Source organism: Cynoglossus semilaevis, chromosome 15 (assembly GCF_000523025.1).
Source record: "Cynoglossus semilaevis isolate Cse_v1.0 chromosome 15, Cse_v1.0, whole genome shotgun sequence".
NCBI lineage: Eukaryota > Metazoa > Chordata > Actinopteri > Pleuronectiformes > Cynoglossidae > Cynoglossus > Cynoglossus semilaevis.
The window spans coordinates 7,288,671-7,314,783 of NC_024321.1; the positions used below are offsets into that span (position 1 = coordinate 7,288,671).

The 26,113-nt window shown below is 38.3% G+C and overlaps 1 protein-coding gene across 4 annotated transcripts in view; it reads left to right on the forward strand.

The window, feature by feature from the left end:
* mid2 (midline 2) overlaps positions 1–26,113 on the forward strand; it is a 119,145-nt gene that overhangs the window by 34,056 nt on the left and 58,976 nt on the right. Inside the window, exon 1 of one of the 4 annotated variants that reach the window (XM_008326696.3) lies at positions 8,283–8,866. The exons of 2 other annotated variants lie outside the window; for them this stretch is intronic. The gene's annotated coding sequence lies outside the window, so the exon portion shown is untranslated. Of the gene's footprint in view, positions 1–8,282; positions 8,867–26,113 lie in introns of those variants that run through there. One more of the 4 variants, XM_025063026.1, reaches the window with a different exon arrangement.

The following is a 26,113-nucleotide window of genomic DNA, read 5'->3' on the forward strand; positions in this document are numbered from 1 at the left end:
GAGGTGTAAAGGCAATAACAATTCAATCAGATAATCAGCAGGGAACAAACAAAAGAGCCAAACTACTGTACAGCTGCTTTCAGACATGCACCTCGGAAATAGTCTAGAGGGAGCTCTCTGTGAAAATGTCAGTAAACACTCTCCTGCCAGCCCCCTTGTCAAATAAGAGAGAAAATGCCCAAGTAAGAAGGGAGTGAGAATACAGCGGAAAATCTCTGCAAAAGTCACACGGAGCTGCTCCAGAATGCTACATTCAGGCGCCAACAGTCGACAGAATGTTTCGTCAAATATTTTCCTGCTTATGTTAATGTATCTGACCGTCTCCTGCTGTGTATTCTATATAGAATTTCAAATGGAAAGACAACTCAACACTTTTTCTTTTTACACATTTTCCAGAGTTTAACATACTATGTTAAATGATAAGGACCTTATAGAGTAAAATTTGAATTTTTATATGTACAGTATATGTGTATATACTCAGGCTTAGAGAGCAAGATTTTTTTTTTTTTTGTCATTACATTGAGTCGTTTGATGTCCATACAGTCAATGTAACAGTCCAGAGTCAGTGTTTTGACACAACCTTTATCTAAAAACCCTATTTCAGGGTGTGTGCTTTAATAGGAGGAAGTACTTCAAGGGTAAAGTACTGCAGCTTTAATGAGCCCTTGCTGAATAAAACACATTAAAGTTTTGGGTCACTTGTGTATCATAATTGATTAAAAAAGCTGATTACTGAACTTATACAGTGCTGATGAAGTACAGAACACAAGTACATGGAGTACATGGACAACAGAATGATGGTCTTTACATGTAGTTATTATGGGTTTTTGTCCTATGTCACATACTGAAAGGAAGAAGCTAGAAAGAACGGCTAGGCTAGGAAAGAAAAAAATAATTTTAAACTTGTAAATCTATGTTAGAGGCATTGAGAAAGCAATAATGTTGCTATTGTAAGAGAGCTATAGTGAGTCAATGGCCATGTCTGTAGAAAATGTAATCACAACAATCAAGTTACAGTACAAAACAAACAAATGTTTTTTTTTAATAGTTGTTTTGCATAGTTAAACAAAATAAATGGTACTGTTTATTATATTCACAAAAACAGAACAACATACCAAACACAACATATACACACATTACTACACATGGTAGTTTTATGGCTGTCCACTCCTAAGATAACAAAGTTTGTTCCACCGGACAATACCCTCCGGCGCCCCCGAGGGATCAATTAAGCATTACTAAATCTGATTGGTTTAACCAAAGCTTTCAAAATTCAGTGGAATCACAGTCTTATAATGATGAATTCCAGCTTATCTGTTTGGATGACTACATTTCAGTGGAGTTTCTTTCTTAACGAGACAGAGTCTTGTGCTCAGCTCCTGGAGCTTCACATTTCCTGCACCGCTCTCGTTCCTCGCAGTGTTCGTATCTTGCACAGCCCTAATACAGAAACTCCTCTGCTTTCATCAAGTGAAATTCATTTCAAACACATTTCTGCAACAGTCCACAGTCATTTTCTTCTCCTTAACCTGCTGTGGACGTTATGGAAAATGGAGTGTTGGCAGGTGGTGGCGTACATCTGTGTTTGCTGTCGTTTTCCATTATAATTCTCTGCGGTCGCGGTGGCCCATGATAAAAAAAAAAAAAAATCCTTGCTGAGGGTAAGATTTCTAGTTCAGTCTTTGTTATTAGAGAAGATGTCTTCTTGAACCTGGCAACTGTTTTTTCTATAAATAGTGAAAATAATAAAAATACAACCATCCATCTGTGTTGACAGCACATCAAACAAAGTTTGTGTCCAGAATGTTTAAGACCTTAAATAATACTACATTTGCAATAAGAGTGAGTATGTTAAACATGATTAAAGTTTTAACATTTTTCTGCCCTCTGTAGCAGTGGCTAATAAATGTTACACCCCACGACTGTTTGATTACGTTTGAACAAATGAGGAGCGTTTGTTTTTGTGCCATCAGAGTAAAACTGAAAAGGACATTAAGTCAAGATTTTTATGGATAATCATCGCATCCTGACAACTTTGTAATGAAGCACTTCTTCTTCAAAGCTTTTCGAAGTTTGTACCATCATTCCTCAGGCAGCAATCGATTAGCAGTAAATGTGCAGGTTTTTTGTTTTTTTTTACCCTGAGAGTTAGCTAAAAAAATCCCATTTACATTTGCACTTTTCCCAAAATGTAATGGAAACTAAAATCTATAGTTTGGTAATTTACTTGAGCCCGTTAACAGGCAGAAAAATAAAGGAAAGACTTTAATGTTCCTAATAAATAAAAACCTTATTATTTCTGGTAAAAAAGGCATATTTAAAAAATATATGTCTGTAAAACTTATTGAACAAGTTAAGATGGAAATGAAACTTTAGAGCTTTTAACAGGTTTGGGTCAAGTCCTTAAGGACTGAGAAGAAAATTTCTCTGTAAATGTGTTTATGTTTAACAAATGAAATGAATCATTGACAACACTGAACTGTGAATTTTTTTTATTATTATTGAGAATATTAAGGGTTGCTGTGCATTACCAAAATCCAGTTTTAGTTTGTATTGCATGTAAAGAGTCTGTACTAACTTCTTGAAAGGTTTATTCACACACACACACACACACAGACACACACTTTGTATTCTTCAAAAGAGCCTCCGGTCAAAACGCCCACTTACATCTCCTTACGCTCAGTTGACTCTGAAGGACTACACCTGACCTGGTAGGTGCTTTAACGTAGCCTGGAGGTGTTCAGGTCAGGGAGGTCACGAGTTATTTTGGACCTCCACACACAGCAGCACACTGTGCATGTCAAGAAGAAATGTCATAAATGTCAAGGTGCTTGAAATCATTTTAAAAAATCATGAGGACATTTGGTGCCAACTCAAGAATGATGCAATTTAAACAAGCCGAGGGATCTTTGCTGTTGATGAATAATTGAGAGAAATACTATCAAGGTTTTCATTTATTCCTATATAGGCTTGACTACGATATATGTCATTTGTGTCAGAAGCTGAATGTACCTGTACATAAAGTACTGGGTTACTGGGTTCACTTGAGCTTTCCTGAGTACGATTGTAAATGATTTGTGTGAGTATACAACTGTTTTTATACTTACTAGAGAGTACTAACCCTTAGGAGTACTTAGAATGCCATTCTGATCGCTGTAGTACAAGTGTTTTGCAAATGGTGAACTATAATGCATATGAATATGATCAAGTATAAACGTAGTTCTGGGATCTTTTAAATTATTTTGAACATTTCTTTTTTATAGATTTATATAATGGCCTAGAAAATACATAATAAATGTGATGTCACAGATCATCTGATGTGATTTTCTATCCTGTGCTTAATAATATTGAATATATATGTTACTGATATATAAATTGAGATTTATTTCCAACAATAGTCTTAGCTAACATAAGCTACTCATGCTAACATCAAACTTTGGTTTTCTTGGGAAGATTTATCAGCAGCTCTGTATCCTTAGCTTTGCATTACCGACACTTGATTTGATTTCTTTCCTCTGGTAGATATTTACCTCCAAAAACAAACTGATTATTTAAAGAAAATAAGGAAACTATATACCTATTTAGTCATGGACTCTAAATTAATTAATATATTGACTAATATATTGACTACAATATTAGACCAATTTAATCTGCATGTTTTTAGATTCTGAGACAATTCATACACACATGAAGAATCTCCAAGCTTTACTTCCTTAGATGACGACCCTTAGACGAGCTGGTATCAGCACCTGCAGCCATTATCCAACACAGTCTGCTGTGTCTAAAGATGTTGTCTGCTCCTTATCTCTCTCCACTATCTGGAACATTTTTTTCTTTTTTAAAAAGCACAATCTATTTTAAGGCATTCAGCATCTCATATCCTCCCATATTTTTTCTCCATTTATATTTTCCACCTTACTCCTTTCATCTGCTGTTCTAATCACACCTCCGGACATAAGCCCAGGAGGCCGGGAGATAACAGCATTAGACCTGTACATGTTTACACATTCTGATTTAGACCAGGCCTTCGTGGATTCTGGACCAGTCTTAGCTCTGCTCTGTCTGACCCATATTTTTTTTAAAACGTCCTCTCTGTATTTTTTTTTTAAATGATTTTGTATGTCTACAGTCTGCCTCCTGGGTCTTTTCTACCACTCACACCTCTTGTGCCTTCCTGCAGCATTATCTTTGGATTCTAACGCAAACACTGCAATTGAAACTTCTTATCCAAGTCATCGTGATCTCTCACTTACAAGAAAAACGTCTTGTAAGTTGTTTTTTTTTTTATTTTTATTTTTTCTCAGGCTGCACTGCACACCTTAATGGTAAAGCCCCAGTATGTGTGTGTGTGTGTGTGTGTGTGTTAGAGAGAGGACAGATCAGTTGTGTGTACGTGTGCACTGTACAGTGGGTGAGTGATCCTCATCCTGCAGAGTACTTCTCCTCCAGTCATCTGTCATCGAAACTGGACGGTGTGTCACTCGATAGTCTGAGAACCACACAGGTTTAACACTCAGACGTACAATGTGTTTAGAGGCGACAACTAATCCGAGGTGTGCAGAATCACCCGCACCAACAGGAACCACTGGGGTAATTGCTATGGGGGGGGCTTATCAACTGCAGTGGGGATCAAAATCTAATAAAAACATAATGGGAGGGAAACAAAAGACTGAAAGCCTATATCACTCTCCTCGGTTACTGGATATTTTTTTCCTTGGTTTTCACTTACAGGTATAATTATAGTACGTGGTTAGCTCATATTTGGAAAGAGCAAAAAAAAAAAAAAACCTGAATCCAATTAAATGGTTAAAATATCAGAGGATTCACAGGAAGTTCAATGTTACTAGTATTTCTGCATGTATATTATTATTTTAATATTTAACTTTTTTTATTACATTAAATTCCAAAACATTGTCAGAGTTTCAACAGTTTGATCTCAGTTTTTTCACTCTTGCTCGTAGTTTTGTAGAAAAATAATTTATGATAAGTTATTAATGGTTGTGTTCATAATATATTGTATACATATTGATATTTTTATATAATAAGTAAAGTATAAGTATAAATATTTAATATGACTAGGTCCACTTGAATTTGTGACAACTGTAATACAATATTACTCTACCTGACCACCATCTTTATAAAATTAAAGGAAAAACTGTGAAAATATTATAGATTACAACAGTAGATTTAACTGTGATACCACCAAGGCTGACAGTCTCATCTGTTGATGTTTATTCTGTGTTTCTTTACATTTCTTTCTTCTGATAGATGTATTAAAAGCGGTTGATGTTTACATCAAAAACCTAATGCTCTCCAATGCTGTATCACTATATTACCTTAAATGGAAACTCCATTGTAATATCTTCCATTAATGAACAGATTGAATTTCAGTTTTAAATTCTTTAGCGAGCGTGAGAGACAAATTCTCAGGCACGGTTTTAATCTGCTAATCCTAATGAGTTGCCCTGAGTCTCAAACTGAATTAGCATCATGGTGCAGACACAACTGTGGTTGGATAAGTGGTCTAAATCATAACAAAGACTGTTATGGATCTATGGAAGGAGGTCGGCCTCACTGAGAAACAGGTGTACGGTCAGTGAGTGGTTGTTACTGTTGTCTCCTGGTCTGCTTTATCTTACTGCAGTACTTAGGACCAGTGGAAACGCAACTAAATTATATATATATATATATATATATGGTCTAAGAAACCTGAGCAGCCGTGTGTGGTTAGCTGTAATTCCACAGCTCTCACAGAGGCTGCAGCAGTCACTGACTTCTACCTGCTCTGCTCTGTGGAGCACTTGTAAATTATCATTTTATTTTTCTCACTGTTACCAGAATAAAAGTAGCCTTTATAAAGAAAACGTACCACAGTATTTTATTTATTTATTTATTTATTTTGATGTGTTTTTAAAGATTCCTATAGATACATTTTATGTACGTAGGTGATAACAACAACCTGAACTAAGTCGTGTATTCTCAGGGGAATACACTCAAACTCTGTGCAGTGACAAATTCCTCTTATTACGACACTTTGTCGCCGTCAAGACAGACCGGTTTGGTACAACAAGTCCCTCATGAGCCGTGGAAAACGGGAGCTGATGCATTTCCTCTGGACACATGCTGTTTGGCAGTGCTGCTGATTTGTCATGCATGTGTGCACTTCTGAGTGTGTGTCTGAGAGAGACACGACCAAACGCTGGCACAGAGATTGTTAGGTACGGATCTACTGTATGCATTATACCCCCCACATCTGAGCCATATTTGCCTGACAGAGGGACCGACTCTTCAGTGTCCAGTGTCTTCACTGTCTACAGAAGTCTCTGTCCTCCAGTCTGTCCTCATTCTGTCACTGACTCTTTGATTCTTCCATGTATTCTTCCATTTTTCATCTTGTTTTTTATTTTAACGCAAGTCAGGTCACATAGGATATAGGTTATAAAGGTTATACAGTACTGTAGTACTTTTTATGGTGTGATTTTATTGTATATTCAGTTTGGTTCTCAAATAAATTCATGTTGTGTAAGGCTTCGACCTTATGAAACCCGCACGAGATGCTGCAATCTCAGCACGGCAGCTTTGGTGTTACAATAACGTCTCATTCCCAAGGGAAACTTTAAAAGTTGTTAAAAAGTTATGTACCCTTAAAAAATGTTGGAGGAAAAGGCAGAAGCACCGCATTCTGCCAACATCCAGCTAGCAGCAAAGCTCCTAGGAAGGCTGTCTCTTACAGACTGTTAGGTTTTCAGTAATGGCTTCAGTACACGCCAGTATCCAGGATTAGACTAACAGCTAATAGCTAACACACACTGAGCTAAAGGTGAAATTATTCTTCATTTTGTTTATATGACACATATATTTACTGTAGTAACCAATGAGGAGTACAGTATAACCAAAAGTAGACTGGGCTCCTGTGCTTGTGTACTGAGATAAGGACATTAGTCCAATCAAGGTATTGCTGATTGAGGCTTATCCTACACTGAGAATATAAAGACCCTGGGAATATTGATGACAGCGGCTGAACTCTGTGCTGCCCACATCAGACAATCTGAATCATTTGCACTCAGGGAGGTTGTTATTATTGCCACAGACAGAAGGTTTGGGGTTTGGCAACAAGAAGAGCCACAAGCAGTCATTTGACAATATACAACATCTTTGACATAAATATAGTAAACAGAGAGCGTCGATGAACACACTGGTCCTCAGAGGAGTTGGTTCTCAGGCAGACCACACCTGTCTGTAATGACCCTCATGTGGTGTGGTTTAAAGGTTGAATTCTTGTATTGAACTGAGGTAGGGAATAGTACTGCAGATGGTTCAGAATCTGTGAATGGATTTCTGTCAGTAGAAATGAATGCTTATGTGCTCTATAGTCAACAGTTCTATTTACTGTTTCACCCAGTTACTACTTTATGGATGCTGTCACTTCACTCCTACGGCAGGGCAGGGCTAATGAGGATTATGTCATGTCATGTGATCCCATGTCATGTCATGTCATGTCATGCTGTGTTATGTTATACTATTCAGGTCTAGAATTAGGTTTATCTCCACGGGGCAATTGGCAAAAAAAGAGGGGCATATTGTCAGAAAAAGAAAAGAATGCCATAGTAATGGTAATAATTCAGGTAAAAATGTTTCCAATGTGATTGGAGCATGTCATATACTTTAATTTGAGATTGAAATATTGCCTAAAAAAATAAGGAGAAAACTGAAATAATAATGCAATAAAATAAATATATTAAATTTATAAATTAATAATAAAGAACATACAATAAAAAAAACAATTTACTTGCATGTGCTTGGATGCACAGTATATTTCGTTAGCACTAGTTGTTTCAGTTAATAATGTCACATGACACAAAACATCACTTTTTTCAGAAAAATACTGTAGGATACATTTTATATTTCTGTTTAAGGAATGTTTGTCCTGCATAACCTAATAATCCTGCCCACGTTTGATCTCCAACAGATGTGTAACTTCACAGAGTGACCTCAGATGCTGAGTCACATTTCCATCTGCCTTATATTACTGTGGCTGCATTTGCCATCTGTCCTGACAGATGAACCTGAAACCACTGGGACAGGATGGCAGCCCCGACGGCAACAATACAGTAGCAGTCTCCATTAAAAACACGTGCGTCTTAAACCGTGGATTCTCCAGTGACTGCACTGTGCAGTTGATCCTCAAAGCTTTTGATGAAATAATAACAGCTGCGTTCATATGACAGAGTGTTACATCAGCCCTGAATATAATATAAACGATGACGGACCGCTGTCATCGGGGGCCGTTATCTTTCGGGCTGTGAATCTTGTTTACTGAGCAGTAAAACTTTATTTTATTCCTGTCATCAGATTGAAATGGGGTCATTTAAGAATTTATGTGACGTCAGGGCCCATATATGGTAAAAGGTCCGCAGCTGCAACGAGTTTACACATGGATTAATGGGCTTCTGTCAGACCCTGCTCCGCAGCTGATCTCAGTTGAAGACATTGGAGCGGTTTCTGGTTTGCTGTGCGCTGCTTTCTGCTTTTTGTATTGTGCGGGTAGGAGGAGCTGCTTTCCTGTGATTGTCTGGCTGCTCCTCTCCCTTTCTCTCTCCCCCCTGTCGCTCTCTCTCATTTTCCCAACTTGAATATTCCGCTTGGCTGGGAGCAGTCGACAGCGGAGCACAGTGCAGCCCTGCTGCCTGAACTCACCGGGGCTGCTGTTTCTGCGCTGCGTAATGTGGAACACACTTGGCGAAACAAAGTGTTTCTCCACTCACTGTTTCCTGACTCGGCTGTGCCTCACTGTCTTCTGCGTCTGCTTCATTTCGGGACACTTTTCAAAATGACAGAAGAAAAGAGGATTCGGCGTGAAAAGCTGGTAGGTGTCTGAAACCCCCCGGCCCCTGTGTTTGGAGAGGTGTCTGGTTCTGTGGCTGCTCGCTCTGACGCGCCGCAGGAGACTAGAACACTGCGTAAAAAAGGACAAATATTTGTTATTATTATTATTTTTAAGCCACTTAGGATTTTCTAACTATGGTTTGTCTTGAGTTTTTTTTCCCCCCAATTGAAGTCAGTAAATATAACGTGCAGAGACAAACAGGTTTGATGGTCTCAACAACTTAAACGCCAGGATATTCGAATGTTTTGATTTCACTGGAAACAGCTGATCTTGTGCCATGTATGATCAGATTATGGTTCAATTTCAGAGCCAGCTGTATGACTGTTTAATAATAATAATAATCACAGTTATATGCGTTTCAGTAAAACTTTAAACCCGTTTGGCTTCAGAGTGCACTGAAAACAGTCTGCTGGTCATGGGATCTGTACTTAACCTGTGTTTTTCAGAGGTGGAAATCCTTGTTATTTCAGTGATTCAGGTGGTGGTGCTGACACACACTCACGTGTTTAATACTGTTGTATGTGAGATAAAACCTCCTTTTTACATGTTTCATGTCAAAAATGAGTCCAACATGTATTTTCCAAAACATTTTCCAACACGTGTTGGCACACGAATACATCAGACTTGCACATTTTTTAGATCGGCCATTTTTTTTATACCATTGTCTTTTTATCAAGTTTTAAGCAATGTCAATCCCTGTGCTCCTCCATGCTGACAGCAATGTATGATCAGGTTTTATCAGCTGGGAGCCCAAGTCTGTCGTTTTGGGATGTGAGCTCATGAGAAGGTAGTAAACACTGGCATCAGTGTCCGAAATAAATCTGTCACCGGGTAGTGTTGAAGAAAAAGCCTCTTCCTCCGAATGAATGCTCTGTCAAATTGTGATGAAATGCACAGAGTTGTTGGAGTTGGAAAGTGTTGACGTGTCGCTGCACATCATTCATCTCATGCCTTATTGAATGGCAAACAGTGACCTGGGCTGAGTCGTGATGATCCCGCTGAGTTCGTACGGCGGTGTGAGGGAGTGTGTTTGTTGTTGGTTTGTCTGGATATGATGGTGGCATCACGAGGAAGATCATATCTTAAGACGTTAGACCAGAATCTCTGGTTTCTTTTTGACGGGTCATATATTTTTGCGTTCTGTCTGACTTTTATATCTTATGTGTTAGCTTTTCTAGTATTTAATATTCTGATAAAGTGGACATAAAACACGTAACAGTCATGTCCTCTATCTGCTCTCTAGCAGTTATTGCCCAGATCTCTCTGTTCTCAGACATCATCACATCATGTCTCAGCTGACCAACCATCACAATCTGTCTTCATCCTGGGGACGGGTGACTAGCATCACTGCTTCAGGCTTTCCTAACCTCAACTTTAAAAAAAAATGCACTGGGACTGATTCTTTATCTGCTTTGACTTTTATTTTTCCATTTTCCCTCTGTTGCTTCTCATTTCCATTCATTTCTTTTGTTCCATTTTTTTTCTTCTTTTTTTTTCCAGGCATCAACCATTCCCTTCCTTTTTCCTCCCATTTTCTGTCCCGTTCAGCAGCAGCCGTGGATGCAGTACAAAGCTGGCTGCTTTGTGTGCACTTGTGCTATTAACCTATTCTCTCTGAGTTCTTGTGCTTGAAGTTGTTGTTTTGCCAAGGAAAAAGAGCAGAACTAGAAAAAAATAGAGCAGCTTTAGTTCCTAATTAGTGCATTAATACATTGAATTGTGAATAGCGTTTAATTAACTTTTATTTTGTGGGCTTTATGGCTGCATGGAAGGATGTAGTTAAACACATGCATATTAAATTCATAACATGTTTTGTATTGTACCTTTACTTCATCCCCGTGGGCAATTGGAATTAAATACAGACAAAAACACAAGGGAAAAGTACTTTAGTTTTTGGTTTATTACTAGTTTTCTATTAAAATTTATTTTAAGTCGTCCTGTGCTGCTTTGGTGTTACGTTATACTCTATCTTTGCTGATTATAATTTTTTTTTTCATGTTATCTTCAGCCTTGTCCTATGAATCAAGTTCATGGTAAAACATTAAAAAACAAAACAAAAAAAAAACCATTTAAAATAATCTTAGGCAACTGTTAAAAAAAACATCAAGAAATGGTATGAGAAAATAGATTTATATGGAGAACGTAACTGTAAATTTTTTTCTTACTTATAAAACTCTTCCTTAGATTGTAAACATTTTCTTTTTTAACAAATGTGCTTCACTGATTAACCATAATTCTGTTGATCTAATTACAATGCTCTATTACTTACCAGAACGTTAAACCAGTACCTGGTATAGTTTGGTCCATGAAGTTTAGATTTTATTTTGAGCCTGGTCTGGAGATTTCAGTACCTTATTTTCTGAATGGATGTTAATGATATTGTTCCTCCATATATATTTTTTCAATATTTAACTGTCTTAAACATTACTCTGTGTTTTAAAACCTAATCCATTTATGCTGTAAACCCTTGACGGCCCCTTTAACACGGACAATCTGTACATCTAAAGTTAGTGCTGCCGGCTGTTGGCACATAACATCCTATAAACCTTACAGTATATACAGGAACTATCCAACGGCCATAGGGTGGTGTGGGTGTGTGTGTACTGTATGTGTGCTCAGGGGTGGTCAGTTTCATGCAGCACATACTGAGAGGAGTCGTGGCGCTGCACCCCCGGTGTTTTAAGACCCCTGCCTACTTCTTCTGGCCTTACCATTCGTCACACTGTATCTCAGGCGCTCCACAACAAATCCATACTGCGGCTCATCCACAGATTCTACAAGAACAAAGTATCTCTCCGGTAAAAACCACATGTTCCTGAGTTCACTCCTCCATCTGCCAGAGTGGTAGTGCACATATGGATAGTAAACCAGCTGATAAAAATGAGCTGTGTCGGAAAAAAAAAAAACTTAAAACGTAGTGGTAGTGCACATATGGATAGTAAACGAGCTGATAAAAATGAGCTATGTTGGAAAAAAAAAAAACTTAAAACATCAGAAGACATGAGATTAGATACGCTGTTTGATTTTTAGATCTGGTGTTTGGCTGCAATGTCTTTCACTTTGTTTGTTTGTTTTTTTTGTTTGTTTTTTTCTTTTTCGTTATAGTAAAAGCAATGTTATCCAGGAAAGCAGGGTTTAACGGTGGGCACTAAAGTGATGTGTTGGGATCCTTGATGTAAGCTTTAGTATCAGCATCAAATGCTCTTCTGGGTGTTGTACACAACAGCTGCCAATGCTTGTTAGGGCCGAAAGCATTTTGTCTCTGATAATATAATGAAACTGAACCACAGAGATCACTTGGAGTATATAGAGCTAGCACTAAAGTATTTCTGGTATTCACGTTAAATACTATGAGAAGTGCTACAGCAGGTGGAGCAGCAGAAACATTCCTCAGCTCCCACAAGCCACTGTTTCAAATCCAGACAATCCAGACAAATCCTGTTAACAGTCAAATATTTAAGACCACACACACTCCACACCTCACTCACACGCCCACAGCAGACAAGGGGGTAAATGTGTCCGAATCCCTTCTAACCATGAAACGTGAATATTCCAACAGTGATGATTAATTAGGTCTGGCACAGCTTTACAAAAGCTCTAGTAATTACTACATATACAACATACAGGAACTGAATGAATGAAACCAACTATGACGTCCAGCATTTCTTAAGGACGAGGTTTTTAGTTTTGATCAAGGGACAAAATACAGGAGCAGCGACAGACACAACACAGATGAATGTATGGTGTGACAGATCGCCTCCTGTTTTTGTCTCCAGACGTCTTTGATCACACGGAGGCCTCGACCGTCCTTTAGACACAGTCACATGGTGCTGAGATCCACACACAGTGCAGTCGTGCACATTCCTCACTTTTACCTTCTGGTCATAAACATCAATAAAGGTATTTTTAGAGCTGCAAAAAATAGACAATTCATTGGTAACTAATTGACCGTTAAATGAAACGATAGCTAGGTTTGATGAAATAAAACCAAGGTCTGATATTTTAAGCTTTTTAAATTAAGTCTCGTTCCATTCCGGTCTAGAACCCACACATGTAGCTGGACCTGGAAGGAATTCACGATTTAAATTCTATTTTTTTAAACCGACTAAATGTATCTCTGGCTCCAACTAAATCTTTCATCAAAGACTAAGACTTGGAAAAGAGGAGACTTTAACTTGTTTTTGTGGACAACACTTGAAAACCCCTGGGGATGTGATTTGGACTGACTGAGATTTTTCTTCAATGTCTCTGACTTGTTATCAAGGAGACTCCAGTCAGTCTTGACTACAGTTTTAGTCAGACCCAAACCCAACAGAATTTGTCAAAACTAAACCTAAATGTTTTTGTTTTTTTTTCAGTAACTAGGACTTGTGTTTAAAACTTCCCACTTCCTCTTAAGGCTGTAAAAATGAACATGTTAATGGATTTATTATTATGTGAAATCAACCAGATCAATGTTGAGGCTTCATACATTTGTTATTTCCCTAACCTTTTTGCTTTTTATTACTAAATGTTTTTAATTTAAAAAAAAATACTAAAAAATAATTTGGTCTGCTTATCATTTTCTACAAACCTTGTTGTGTTGTTATCTGTTGATGAGACATACTGGCTGTCCCAGTGGTTTTTTTTATTGTTTGTTTTAGTCAGAAAACAATTTCAGATCAGGAATCGGACTGACATTCAGCTAATAGTGACTCAGCAGATATAAAGCAAAGAGTAATGGAGGATCACAGACGATCATTAGTGAGCTTTTATGGTCATTCTGCCTTGTAATTATGAGTTTCAGATTGCGTCGGTATGGCAGGGTTCAGTAAACACATCATAATTCTTAATTAATTTGCAGTTTTCTAAGCAGTTTACCACTCAGAAGTGGACACTAAGTGCTGTCCAATTCTTAACTAATCCATTTCCACCTCAGTGATCAGTCCAGTTACCAACTCTCAAATGATCCTCGGTGGATGCCTTCCAGCCTAATATCTTAAATGCCAAACTGAGCTGGCAAGACTCTGACCGACTTCTGGGAGACAACTGAGCCATATGCATGCTGGGAACAAAATCAGACAGTGCTCTTATTGTAAGACAATACAGAAATGAAGAGGCTGTGCTCAGTGACATGCAAATGTGAAATGTTATAATAACACTGTGATATAGTATACTGTCTACTGTAGTAAATATAATGAAGAGACTGCTATATGGATACAATAACATATCATATGGGTAAAATATACATTTTATATATATATATAAAAAAACTTCCCAATTCAGTACATCGCCTTAAGGAAAACTATCTAGTTTACGAGCAGCTAATGATCTGTCACCACAGCATATAATTGTTTACACAGTCTTAGCTCATTAAAGGTTTCTTGGATACACTCCAGAGGAGTAGAGGCTGAATGTGTTCAGAGAGTGTCAATCACATGAGGTTAAATCTATACTTTGCCCATTGCCCCCTCCCCCCAGCCTCCTGTAGCTTTAGTCCATTAGCTTGACTGTGGTGCCATTTACACTGAGCTAATTACTTAGAAAGTCTAGCAGTGTCGACCAGATACAAAAGTACAATATCAACTGTAGAGGAGCCTTATAATTCAAAATAACTGCTTCAAAGGTCTTCTATTAAGATGGCGAGCTAACCTGTCACTAACTTTGTAGCAGAATTGCTGTGGTCGCCAAAGTGTTGGCTACATACTTGCTGCTATTTTGGGTTTACAAAAATACACCAGCAAATACAATAAAACTTTGCTGGTGTATTTTTGTAAACCCCAAAGTTTAACACAGAACTGTAGAACACTCTCATTCTTAGACTTGATTGATCACAGTTTATAAAGTTAAATGTTTCGGAACGTTTTCTACAATCAACATAAGCCAAGTGAAACCACAGACCTCAACTGCAGTTTAGCTTTTTTTTTTTCCCATGCTCTCTATGTGTGTGCGTGTGTGTGTGCGTGAACACGCCTAGATAAGATAATGCGGTTAAATACCTCAATAAGTGGATCTTGGCTCTAAAACAGATTGGTAACCCACGGAAAAATGTAAAATATGATTGACATGACTGGATGACTCTTATTTTAATGATTTGGTGCCAAAGATTCTTCTTAACTATAAACTTCAATTAGGTAATTTAAGGCTTCGATCTTACCACATCTTCTTACCAATTAGCAAATATAACTTCTAAGGTCATGGTTCAGAAATGGACCGTATTGCTGACGAGAGGAACAGTCAGAAATTGGCCCCTTTTGTTGCCCTTGTTGACTCACCAGGGTCATGAATTAGTTACATGGGGCTGTGGAATAGGTGGACAAGAACTGTATTCTGTATGAAAACAAAAGTTATAAAGTAGCTGCATTCATTAGTAAACATCTCAGATTACAATTTAATTGTTTTGTTTTTGAATGGGGTTTTTGAATTTGATTTGAATGAGTAAATAAATGTGGCATTTTCTGAAGGGTTTGCAACACACAAAATAGGTCCAAATGATCAAAAAGGATATTGTCATAAATGGTTTTGGGAGTTCACAAATAATACAGAATCAGTGCAGCTCTAATCCTGAGCTAAAAGTCCTCAAAATCCTTACACAGGAAACAAGAATTGACTTTTCCACCCAGCCCAAACGTCAGTAGCAGCAGCTGAATGGAGAAGGCGGCCAACCTCCCACCATGCTAGTTTACATCCAGCAGCCTCTGTATGGTCCTACAACAACACACTTTTCCCATGATCTCAACTCATGGCAACAGAAGCCTGGGGCGAAACCCAGGTCTGGCGTCATACTCCTAACCAAGGAGTCTTAGGATAGTTGTGGAGATATGGAGTTTTACTCATGGAGCTGAACTGGGAACCTTAACTTGGTTGTAAAGATGCGGATTTGTCGTACCTATATACCAATAAGAACTAGACTGACGTTAAGATAGACTCTGAGAAAAGAGGATTAAATAAATAGAACGAAGGCGTAAGTGTAAACAGGAGGTGGTGTGAAAAATAAACAAGCAACTTTGAGCTTCAAGGATGTTTGTGGTTTTCAGGGTAGGCTGTAAAGCGAATGTAGCAAAAACAGAGAACACAGACAAAGTTGTGACAAGCGAGGGGGATAAAAAGGGTTCATTTCTCTGGTGACTTATGAGAGCACATAAACACATTTTATTACCCTCTTATCTGCTCAGCAGGTACTTTAAGGAACTCCAATGTAAAAGATGCTGCAGGTTATATCTAATTGCAGATATTTTTATACTCTCTCTGAAAATATAAATCATATGAGGGTGCCCGCCTGGTGTCAAAGTGAATTTGTTAAAAGTGTTTTTTGGTTTTTTTGTCCAAACTTTGTGTTCAAAAGAAATAAACATTTCTTTCACACTCATTTTCATGTTAGTAGCCCTTCATGGGAACCTGTCAGTAGGAAAGGTCTCTTGGATTAAGGTGTATTTTTCAGTCTCTAGGCCATTGGATCAGTTCAGTATTGATGTAACAGTAGGTATTGTTAACCTTCACAATTATTCTCTTTGGTGTTGCTGTTCCCCAGGGACCAGCTATTTATAAAATGCTGGCAATTGTTGGCCAGCTATTGTTTAACAAACAACCTATTGATTTGCGTCGCCTTGGTTCTTGGGCTGAGGTGGGGTCTCGTTTAAGAGTGTATGTGACGTCCATATCGTCAGTCCACAGCCCAGGTTTTATTTATGGTTTAGTTCTTTTATGGAGAAGGTCTGTTCTACTCACTCTCACTTTTAGCATCTAGCTTTAGCATTACCCAAGCAGAGGGACAAAATAAGGCCATTGTCAACCAAAAAACAACAAGCAGTAAAAGTTTGTTTGCTGTGTTTGGAGTGTGTGCGTGCGAGTGTTTCAGGGAGGAAATGTATGACAGTTTCGTATCTCATGCAAAACTCCTTTGAATATTTTTTTCTCATTAGTCATAGCCCTGTTACGCACCTAGCGCTTGGGAGTGACTCCTGTCTCTTCTGTCATTTTGTGTGACTAAGCTTGACATGACCATTGTTACAGCTACAATTAGCTAGCTCACATTTGTTCCCACGCAAGAACAGAAAATGTCAAAAATGTGCATACCTACAAAGTGCAACATTGATAAATTAAAATGAAAAAAATTGGACGTCCGACTGGAAATTTTCTGTAACCTGAGAACCATCTGACTGGTTGTATCAATCTCTTTATTAAACCACTGATCACAAATAACTAATTGGATGCTAGAGTGAGTGCTATAAAGCTGCTGACATTTCAATGTTTGGAGCCTGCTGAGCTAATCAAACTGCAGCCAAGATAAACAATGGCTCATGCTTTTCCCCTCGAAGGAAATGCCAAACATTACATGCTGTAAAAATAGAAACCTTCTCCTTTGTAGAACCAGATAGAGCACAGGAACCCCCTCCCTGGGGTCACATGGATGCTAGTCTCCGACCCCCCACACCCTGTCCCCCACACTCTCTCTCCATGTATTTATTGCTCCTTTTTTCTCTGTGTGTGTGAGTTCTATTTTAGAGCAGACTTCTCTCTGTGTGACCTCTGGGTTTTCTCACCTTTTGTTTGCTTTGTTTTGTGTTTTCATAAAAAGAAAAGCCAGGCATGCAGCGGTCTTCCTGACACCAGGTTATCATGAATAACTGAACAGCCAGAGTAACACCTCCTGCTTTATTAATGCCACCGTCTTCTAAAGTTAAAGCAGCAAAAAGCCCTTCTGGATGTATAGTGCTGCAGGCTTTGACCTCAGGTGAAAGCTGTACTCTGAAGGAGACAGCTGGCGTTCATGGCTTTGGTCAGGCAACCTGCTCTCACTGTGACAGCTGTGTGAGGAGAGGAACGGTGAAGAGATAAGCAACCAGGCTGGTGTGGGACTGATAATTAAGACAAAGATTGTTGTAACCACCAAACAATTTATCAAACAAAACACCCATAATAAGAGATAAAATGCCAAATCTAATTTTGTTATTTCATGTTTTTTTCACATACTCTTGGCTTTTGACAAGCATAGATTTGGACAAGCACATTAACAGATCTGACATTTTGCCTTTGATTAGTGTTCTATTAAGCTGTCAGCGTTTTTGGCAATCAGAGAACTTGTCAGGTTAATATTTTCATCCCATTGTTTTTTATTTATTTATTTTTGACAGCCTAGCCAGTCTACTACAGCTGTGCAATGCAATTTCCCAGTGAAAAGATCATCTCTACAGAGGCTGAAATTGCTGTTTATGTGGCGTATAGATTGCTTTTTCACACTTTGTTGAGTTTATTTGCATATTTATGGAATATTTCAATACAATGGACCACAAATCATACATTAAATATGAACATGGTTTTCCAGAAGGAGAACTTGACCAGCACCGTGTCAGAATTTAAATATAACGTTCACTGACGTCCAACTGAAATCAGGCTTCTGTTAGAGTAAAAACTGACAAAAATAGGCTGGTCACTTGAGCGGCGATTGGTGGAAGACTCAAAGCAGTGATACTGTAGAAGAGATGACTCTTAAAATAATTAAATAATTAACTTCACATTTATATATTTGTCTCTATGAGTAGAGTTTTAATTCTTTGGCTTTATTTCATCTGGAGTGGAGTGGAGTGGAGTTTTTTTTTTTTTGTTACCAGTGGTTAAAACTTCTCCAACTTCTGCTTTGAATTTCTGATAAGGTTGGGATTTGTAAACTGGAAGGTCAGGTCTGTTTATTGATGTTGTCCTCTAGTACATTTATAAAAATTGAAAAAGAAGAAGAAGCAGCTTCTGCAGGTTGTTCTTGCCCACTCAACACACCACAGCACTCCTAGGTTTGTCAATTTAAATTTAAAAAAAAAGTTTGTTCACTTATATTTAATATTATAAAAACGTGCAGTTGAAGATAGGACTATTGTCAAGCCCCCAACAATGACATTCACAGTTTTTAAATCCACTGAACTTCAAGTAACTTATACCAAATCATTGCCATGAAAAAAGGAAAGTACTAATTAAAATATATTAAAACTGACATATTTTGCCTTCAACAACAGATCTAGCCCTCTAAGGGTGTCCCGCTCCCCAGTTTGGTAATCACTGCTCTAGTGTAACTTTTAGTAGAACTTGGATGAACATAGACACTGAATATCAGTCTTGTAGCTGTTGTTATTATATGTGTATCAGCATGAATGTTTATGTTAATACAAATATACCTCAGCAGCCAGGATAAAACTAATGAATTGTGTCCTAGTTTATACAATAAACACCCAGCAGGATTCAAGACTTCCGACAGTCATGCTGCTCCTCACGCCTTCTTTTCTGCCTTTTCCCTATCGTTTCCCTTCGACCACCTCCCACAGTAATATCTACTAAGCTTTTCTGCCAACTTCTGAACCAGGATGTGTTTTCACCGGGGAAATGCTCATGAATAATGGAAATGGTCTGAAATACGACAGAGGCTTTATTATGACACAGTTTGGTGTTAAGGCCTGAAAAAAGGCTCTTGAGTCGCAGCTAAAGAGCCTCACAGAGACGATTGGATGATAACTGACATCATAAACTCCTGGCTGGAAAGTGGTAACAGGTGGAAATGTTAGGTGGATTAGATTAATTAGATCTGGACGACTTACTTCTCGTCTCCACATCTCAGGGGCATTTTCTCATGTTAGCTTAAATGTGATAAAAACCAATTTACAAAACTGGCTGGGCGTCGGCCTACTGCACAGGACTTGGTCTTATTTCCATATACATGCTTTACATGCAGTTGACAAACATGACAAACACACACACATGCATATGTATATATATTGTATATTCATATATATGTGTGTACATATATTTACACATAGAGCATGTATATTTGTGACTAATCCAAACTCCTTACAAAACTTCTGTGAAACTTCTGTGTCCTCATCTGTACAAATCAGTCTACAGTCCAGTCCAGTTGGACAGCGTGTCAGTCATCCTGTTAGTTGTTAACTACCTGACTGCCCTGCATCTGCTGAGATGTCTGGCCTGAAGCTGAAGCTACAGCAAACTGTAGATGGTATATAAGGTACAGATGCATTGGTTAAAACCAAAACTTTTCTGGTAATGCGTGTTGTGTGTATTAGAGCAACAGTGAGTGTGTGGACAGTTGGATTATGGGATATTAGTGTCATTGTGGCCCTGCATTAAAATGCCTTAAAAATAAACATACATACAGTATATTATACAGTAGGGTAGATACAATGTAGGCACATATGGCAGAGAAACACAAACAGTAAATATTCAGGAGAGTGCACAGTTATGGGACGCTCAAATGCCCACTGCACAAACTCTGCCTTTTTAATATGCTTAAAAATGGCAGAGATACATTTTCAATGGTAATTCACCCTATATTCACCGTCACAGTGGATTTTATATAGCACTGGGACACAGTGTGCAGTGTTCATCATTTTAATTTAAATATATGTAGGCAGGAAATTGTGCCGGCTCACATATAGATAGGATGCTGACATACTGCACCCACTCCCACTCTTCTGCTGCGTATCAGAACAAATTAGAAAATCCATATGCAGCTTGGTATCAGCAGATGCACACTGAAGACTATATTACTGTATTCATCCAAAATTCCAATGAAAAAAAAACATGATATAAGGATGAAAGCTTCATTTTACCAATATGATTCTAATGAAAGAAAACTGTTACTGGTGCGGCAAAGTGAGGGTTAAACTTGAACCGGCCGCTGATCGTGAAATGGAAACACCAGCTTGGCTACATTACTGTTTACATTCTATGAATAGGAATCACATGTTTGATGAAACCCGCCTGCTCTGAGGTCTCTGTGCAGAGAGGAGGAGGAACAGAAGAGAGAGAGAGAAAGAGCGAGAGAGAGAGAAAATGTGATGCTACGGTTTGAATAAGAGAATGAGAAAAGGGTAAGAAACTGATTTTTGAAAGTGAGAGACCAAGCTGACCCAAGGGACCTTGGCGAGTTTCTTATTAAATAAATTATTCTTTAACCTTTTACTGCCTGATCAAACTGATATATTCGTACAGTTAGTAATCTTTACAGCCAATAATCTCATTGGTTGGTTATAAACTGTAGAGTTTTGAGTGTCTGTTCAAACCCAACAGTGTCTGGTCCTGACACGTGTCTGGTGCTCATAATTTTAACCCCAGCTGCTACCAGTTCAGAGTACTTACTGTATGCAGCTGAGTTCCCCTGCTTTTTGCTGGGACACTGTCTCGTTTCTTTTTTGGTTGAACTCCTCCCCTGAGCTGTTTGGAGTAAACATCAGGATCTGGTCCACACCTTGAGAGTGAGAGAGCTCTCATTACACGCAGACGATGTCAAGGGTTTTATTGGAACTTTTTTTAGTCGGTGGGCCTCATATCAATGTGAAGGACTCTGTGTTTTACCATAATTGCGAACACAGGGCCAACATTCTCCAGGACTGTGTTGACTCTTGGTGTGGCATCTAGGAAACTCATGAAGTAATGAAAACAGCTTTACTTCCAGGTTAATGTTGAAAATCCAACCACAGTCACGGCTGTGTTTATGACAAAAACACTGTTAAAAATTAATTTTTGGTTTTATGTTAAAAGTAAGTAAAAAGCTTTTTCTTTTTTTTTATTTCTCTTGAGTAGGTCATGTGTTTACAGTCTGTGTACAGGTGATCTGCAGTTGACAATTTGTGACATATGGAATGGCCTGGTTACATCGCAATCTCCCATAAATGTATCATCTGACGTACGGTGTTTAAAATTCGCCAACAAGTTTGCACCAAACCTACTTGGCGAGAGTGGCGACCTAATAGACTGTGCTACATTTGGTTGCTTTCACATGTGTTTTTTTGACGATCTTCATTAAGTCAGACTCTTCTGATGTTTTTATGTCCTAGATTATGATAATACCACTGTGTTCCACCCCATCATAGGAATAAACCACTGACATAAGTCGAGGACCTCCTGTGTATGAAAAGCCGTGACAAACTGAATAATTTATTTCCTTTCTGGCATATTTAACCTTTAGCTGTCCTTTGTGGAATGCCTACTGCATAACAACAGACACAGAGCAGATGGACGTCACAGTCGTCACAGACTGGGTCTGTCAGTTTAATAGGGACTGTCTTTGTTTAGTCGTGGGCTACACTGGAGGCTGTGCAGAGCACAAGACACTGCAGTCGTGTTAGAAAACATTTCTGTGTGATTAGTCGTGTCATGACAGACAACAATATATATCAGCCAGTGTAGATACAGGCAATAGGACCATCCTGGATTAATGTGAATGTCATGTTTTCTGAAAGGAAAAGAAAGCAGTCTGCACCTGTCTGGCTGTGTGCTCTGTCTCCAAATGCTCTTGTGCTGTGGCTGTAACAGACTGGTTGTTGAGACAACATTGTGTGTTTTTATGTAAATGTCTGGGGTGACAGTGAAAAAATCCTCCCACTGCCTCAGGTTTGTTGTAAAAATGTGAATAAAAATGGAAATGACTCCATGTGCGTGCAAACAACAGACCAGGACAATAGAGATTAATTTTATACAGACAGAATTCCAAAGTCAATGCATTTTCTGCTACGTTAATGTACACTTCCATGCCCTTTTCACACTGGCACTTAATATGGTATTCGCTATGCAGCGACCCTCATTTTGTTAAACGTTTGTGTTCACACTGAAAGTGTCACTCATCAACTAATGCATGCTAAAGCTAAGGCTAAAAAAGTTTAAAGACAGATGTTATATTTAGAAAAAAATGTACTCATTTGGGTGTCTTCACAAGTCTTCACATTTTTCCCTATTATTGTTTAATAACTTTAAAGCTAATGGAATCATTAATGTTTAGTGACATGTTTTACTCCAGCACTATTTTTCCTAAAACAAAAAACAAAAAAACTTCCAGGGGCTTGATTTTATTCCTGTGTGGTTATTTGTTTGTTTGTTTTACCTTAAACCACTCTGGCTCCGTAGCCGTGTACGTGATAGTCACCAGGGAGCAGTTAGGTTTTTACAAGTATATTGTTCTTACCAGAGTCGTTATCCTGGTTCCATTAACTCTGCCTCAACTTAGTGAATTCATACATGTGCAATTCTGCCCTCCGGGGACTGTGCTTCTTAAAATGCGCTTTTATTGTTTCTGGGTTTGCGAGAATATGACATAACAGAGTGTGACATCAGCATTTTTCTATTTTTGGATCCTATTTTCAAGAGGAATTGATTTGTGCTGCACATGTTGAGTGCGTGCTTACAGTATGTAGAGTTGGAAGACAAACTGGTGTAACTGTTAGCAGTTTTTCATTTTTGTTTTATTCATCATTTACAGCTGTGACAAATCAGTTTTATTTTCGTAGGCAACTGTTTAGGAGACTGTTAGACTTTTGACTTCTATACAAGAACAGCTTAACTGCTGTTTCATTGTTGTTGTACCAATTGTGGTCTGCAGTTCAAACAGGTCCACAGTCAAGCCAATGGGTATTTTGCAGCTAAAGTGATAACAAATACATGTCCTGAATGTGTGTGTGTATTCAAGCTGTGTGTAAAATGCAAGAAAAATACAGAGCACAGTAGCTGTGACCGTGTGAGTGTGTGTCTACAGAAGAAGGTGATTTAGCTACACTGACTCCTCAGGTAGTCGACTGAGTCGTCTGTGATGTCGCTATTTTCCCACTTGTTTTTGTGTCTTTTCATCTTGTAGAGACCAAACAACATCACTCCACAGTCAGCAGAAGAGATCAGAGAGTGCCTCGCAGCTGTGTGTGTGTGTGTTCGTGTGTTACATGTTTAGCAAGCATTAGTTCAAATTGTTCTCAGAGCAGATGGAACTCTTTTTTTTTTTATGATAAGAAATGTTAATGTGATTGCTAGGCTGTATCAGCTATTTGTATCTCTAATCAGAGGTTATATATAAGTTTACCGAATATTTAATAAGGCAGACCTAATCTGACCCAACCTATGATCCACAGCACATATGTTATATTAGAGAAGCACACCACCAAACATAAATGTCAAGAAACGTAGTCAAATTCACTTGTGTGAAACCTGGACCTGTTTAGTTGAACATAATGCTGATATACCCTCAGGAATTGAAGATAGACAAACACACTGATATATTTATAAAATATTATAAAGATATTCAATATAAGGAATTCAGGAGCTGAGATAATGTACCAACATTTAAATCCATTTACAGTGAAGCGAAGCGTAGCAGTTTAATTAACTATGAATGGCACATTTACTGAGTTTAAACTAACACTCAGTGTCAAACTTCACACGTAGCAGTCGTGTAATATTTGCACCAGGCAAAACTTTATAATTACATAACAATGACTGCAACAGTGATACTTTGTAAACACCGTCTCAGAGAGATGTCCACTACCACCTCCGCTATTAGAGAGATACACCCTCTGAGCATTTCCTGTTGTAGCCAACACTCTGTCCCCTGAGTGACACAGCAAAGGCTTAATGGGCCTGTTGATGGTGAGTTAGAGCCCAGTGTTAATTATAACTCCATGCTCCATTAAACACAGTCGTATTAACATCAGCAGAAGCTGCACTGTGAGGCCCCGTCCTGACCAGTATGAGATCACTGATCTCAATTAATGTGCAAATTTTATAATGATCGGAAAAAAGTACTAAGATCGGTTATTGAGACTCACGGTAACTTTGGGGTACTTTGTTGGGATGCCACTTATAGGCAGGTTCTTATAAGATTATAGTACGTTTTTACAATTTTTGTAATTAACTTTGTATTATCTTGGAATCTCTCTAATTGGCACAAGGAGAAGTTAGATAGTTGTGGGAGATGCCCCTGCTGGTCACTAGTGGTAGTGTAGCAAAAACTATTATATTTTTTGTGTAAAAAAAATAATTAATGTGGATTATTTGTTTCCATTTGCATATTCCCCACACCCCTCTATGGAATAAAGCAGCAGAAATTGAAAGTGTGTTGTAAAGTTGTATTGGATAAGGAGCACTTATAATTAAAATATATATATAATACAATATAGTTATATAATATAGTTTGAATTATAATAGTAAATTATGATGGTAACTACATAGAGTTTAGCCGATGTCAACTGCAGGCCGTGGCTCTGTACAGTGTATTTTAAAGGCTAGATGTTTATGTGGTGAATGATAAGATGCCTTGAGTGAACATACTGTAAAACCAGTGACCTTGCTTGTCATCCAAAGGTTTTTATGTTCCCTCTCGCCCAGCCTCATCACTTCCCCTACACCCTGTTCCCTTTCGTTATTTCTATTTGCCCTGGCCCTGATTATCAAGTAACTGATACAATAACGATAAATAAAACCTATTGTTAGTTTGACCAAGCAGAACCTAATGTATGCTTAATCTGTGCCAGCTCACTGCCACTCGCTCACCTTCTCTCTCTCGCTCACCTTCTCTCTCTCTCTCTCTCTCTCTGTCTGTCTGTCTCATCAACATGGCGGGCAGCTTGTGTGATAACAACCACATAAAGCATCTGATTTAAAAAGCCAAGGTGGATGGACACTGGAGGAGGACATTATGTGCCCGTGCACACGTATGCAAGAGTGGGAATAATAATCACGTAGCGTCCGTGCACTCACACAGCACCATGACTCTCACATCCAATTGCTTCTGTAGATATAAATTACACATGATCGGCCGTGAAAATTTAATCAACACAAATTTAATTTTGTCAGAAATTACTGAGATGCTGCAATGTTCCTGTTTGATGTGAACACTGTCAATGTTAAGGCGGGGTTAAGTTGACGATGCTGAATGAAGGCCACAAGTGTGAGTCATGGAGCTTTCTGTGCTGTTTACACATGCTTTTGTCATGTATCTGGAATCAAGTTTTTCTGATTGAGGCCACGCACCAATAACCTCTGGATTTCTGGAGACATAAAGAACTGATTCTTTCCTATAATGCAATTTTTAAAAACTGGTAACGTTGTTTTGCATCAACCGTTTGCACATTGTTGTAGCAGACAACTCAACTCAAGAAATTAAACTTTTAGATAGTCTTCACAGCACCACCTGCAGGGAAGCATTGGAAAGAACGACAGAGTTTTCTGATTAAAAACAATGTTTGTCTTTGAATCAGTACATCAATAATTTCTTGAGGACAGTCCTTCTCAGTTATTTCGGGACTTAATGTGACTCACTTGACATTCAAACCAAATTTTAATATTCAGTCTTTTTTCTCTCGCTCTCTTTATAAAGATAGGCTTTTGCCATCTCTGAATATTAAATACAGAGACGTCTTTAATTAGTTGTTCGTCCTTTAGGAAGATCACAGCAGAGGTGACTCTTCCAAAGGTGGAAAAACA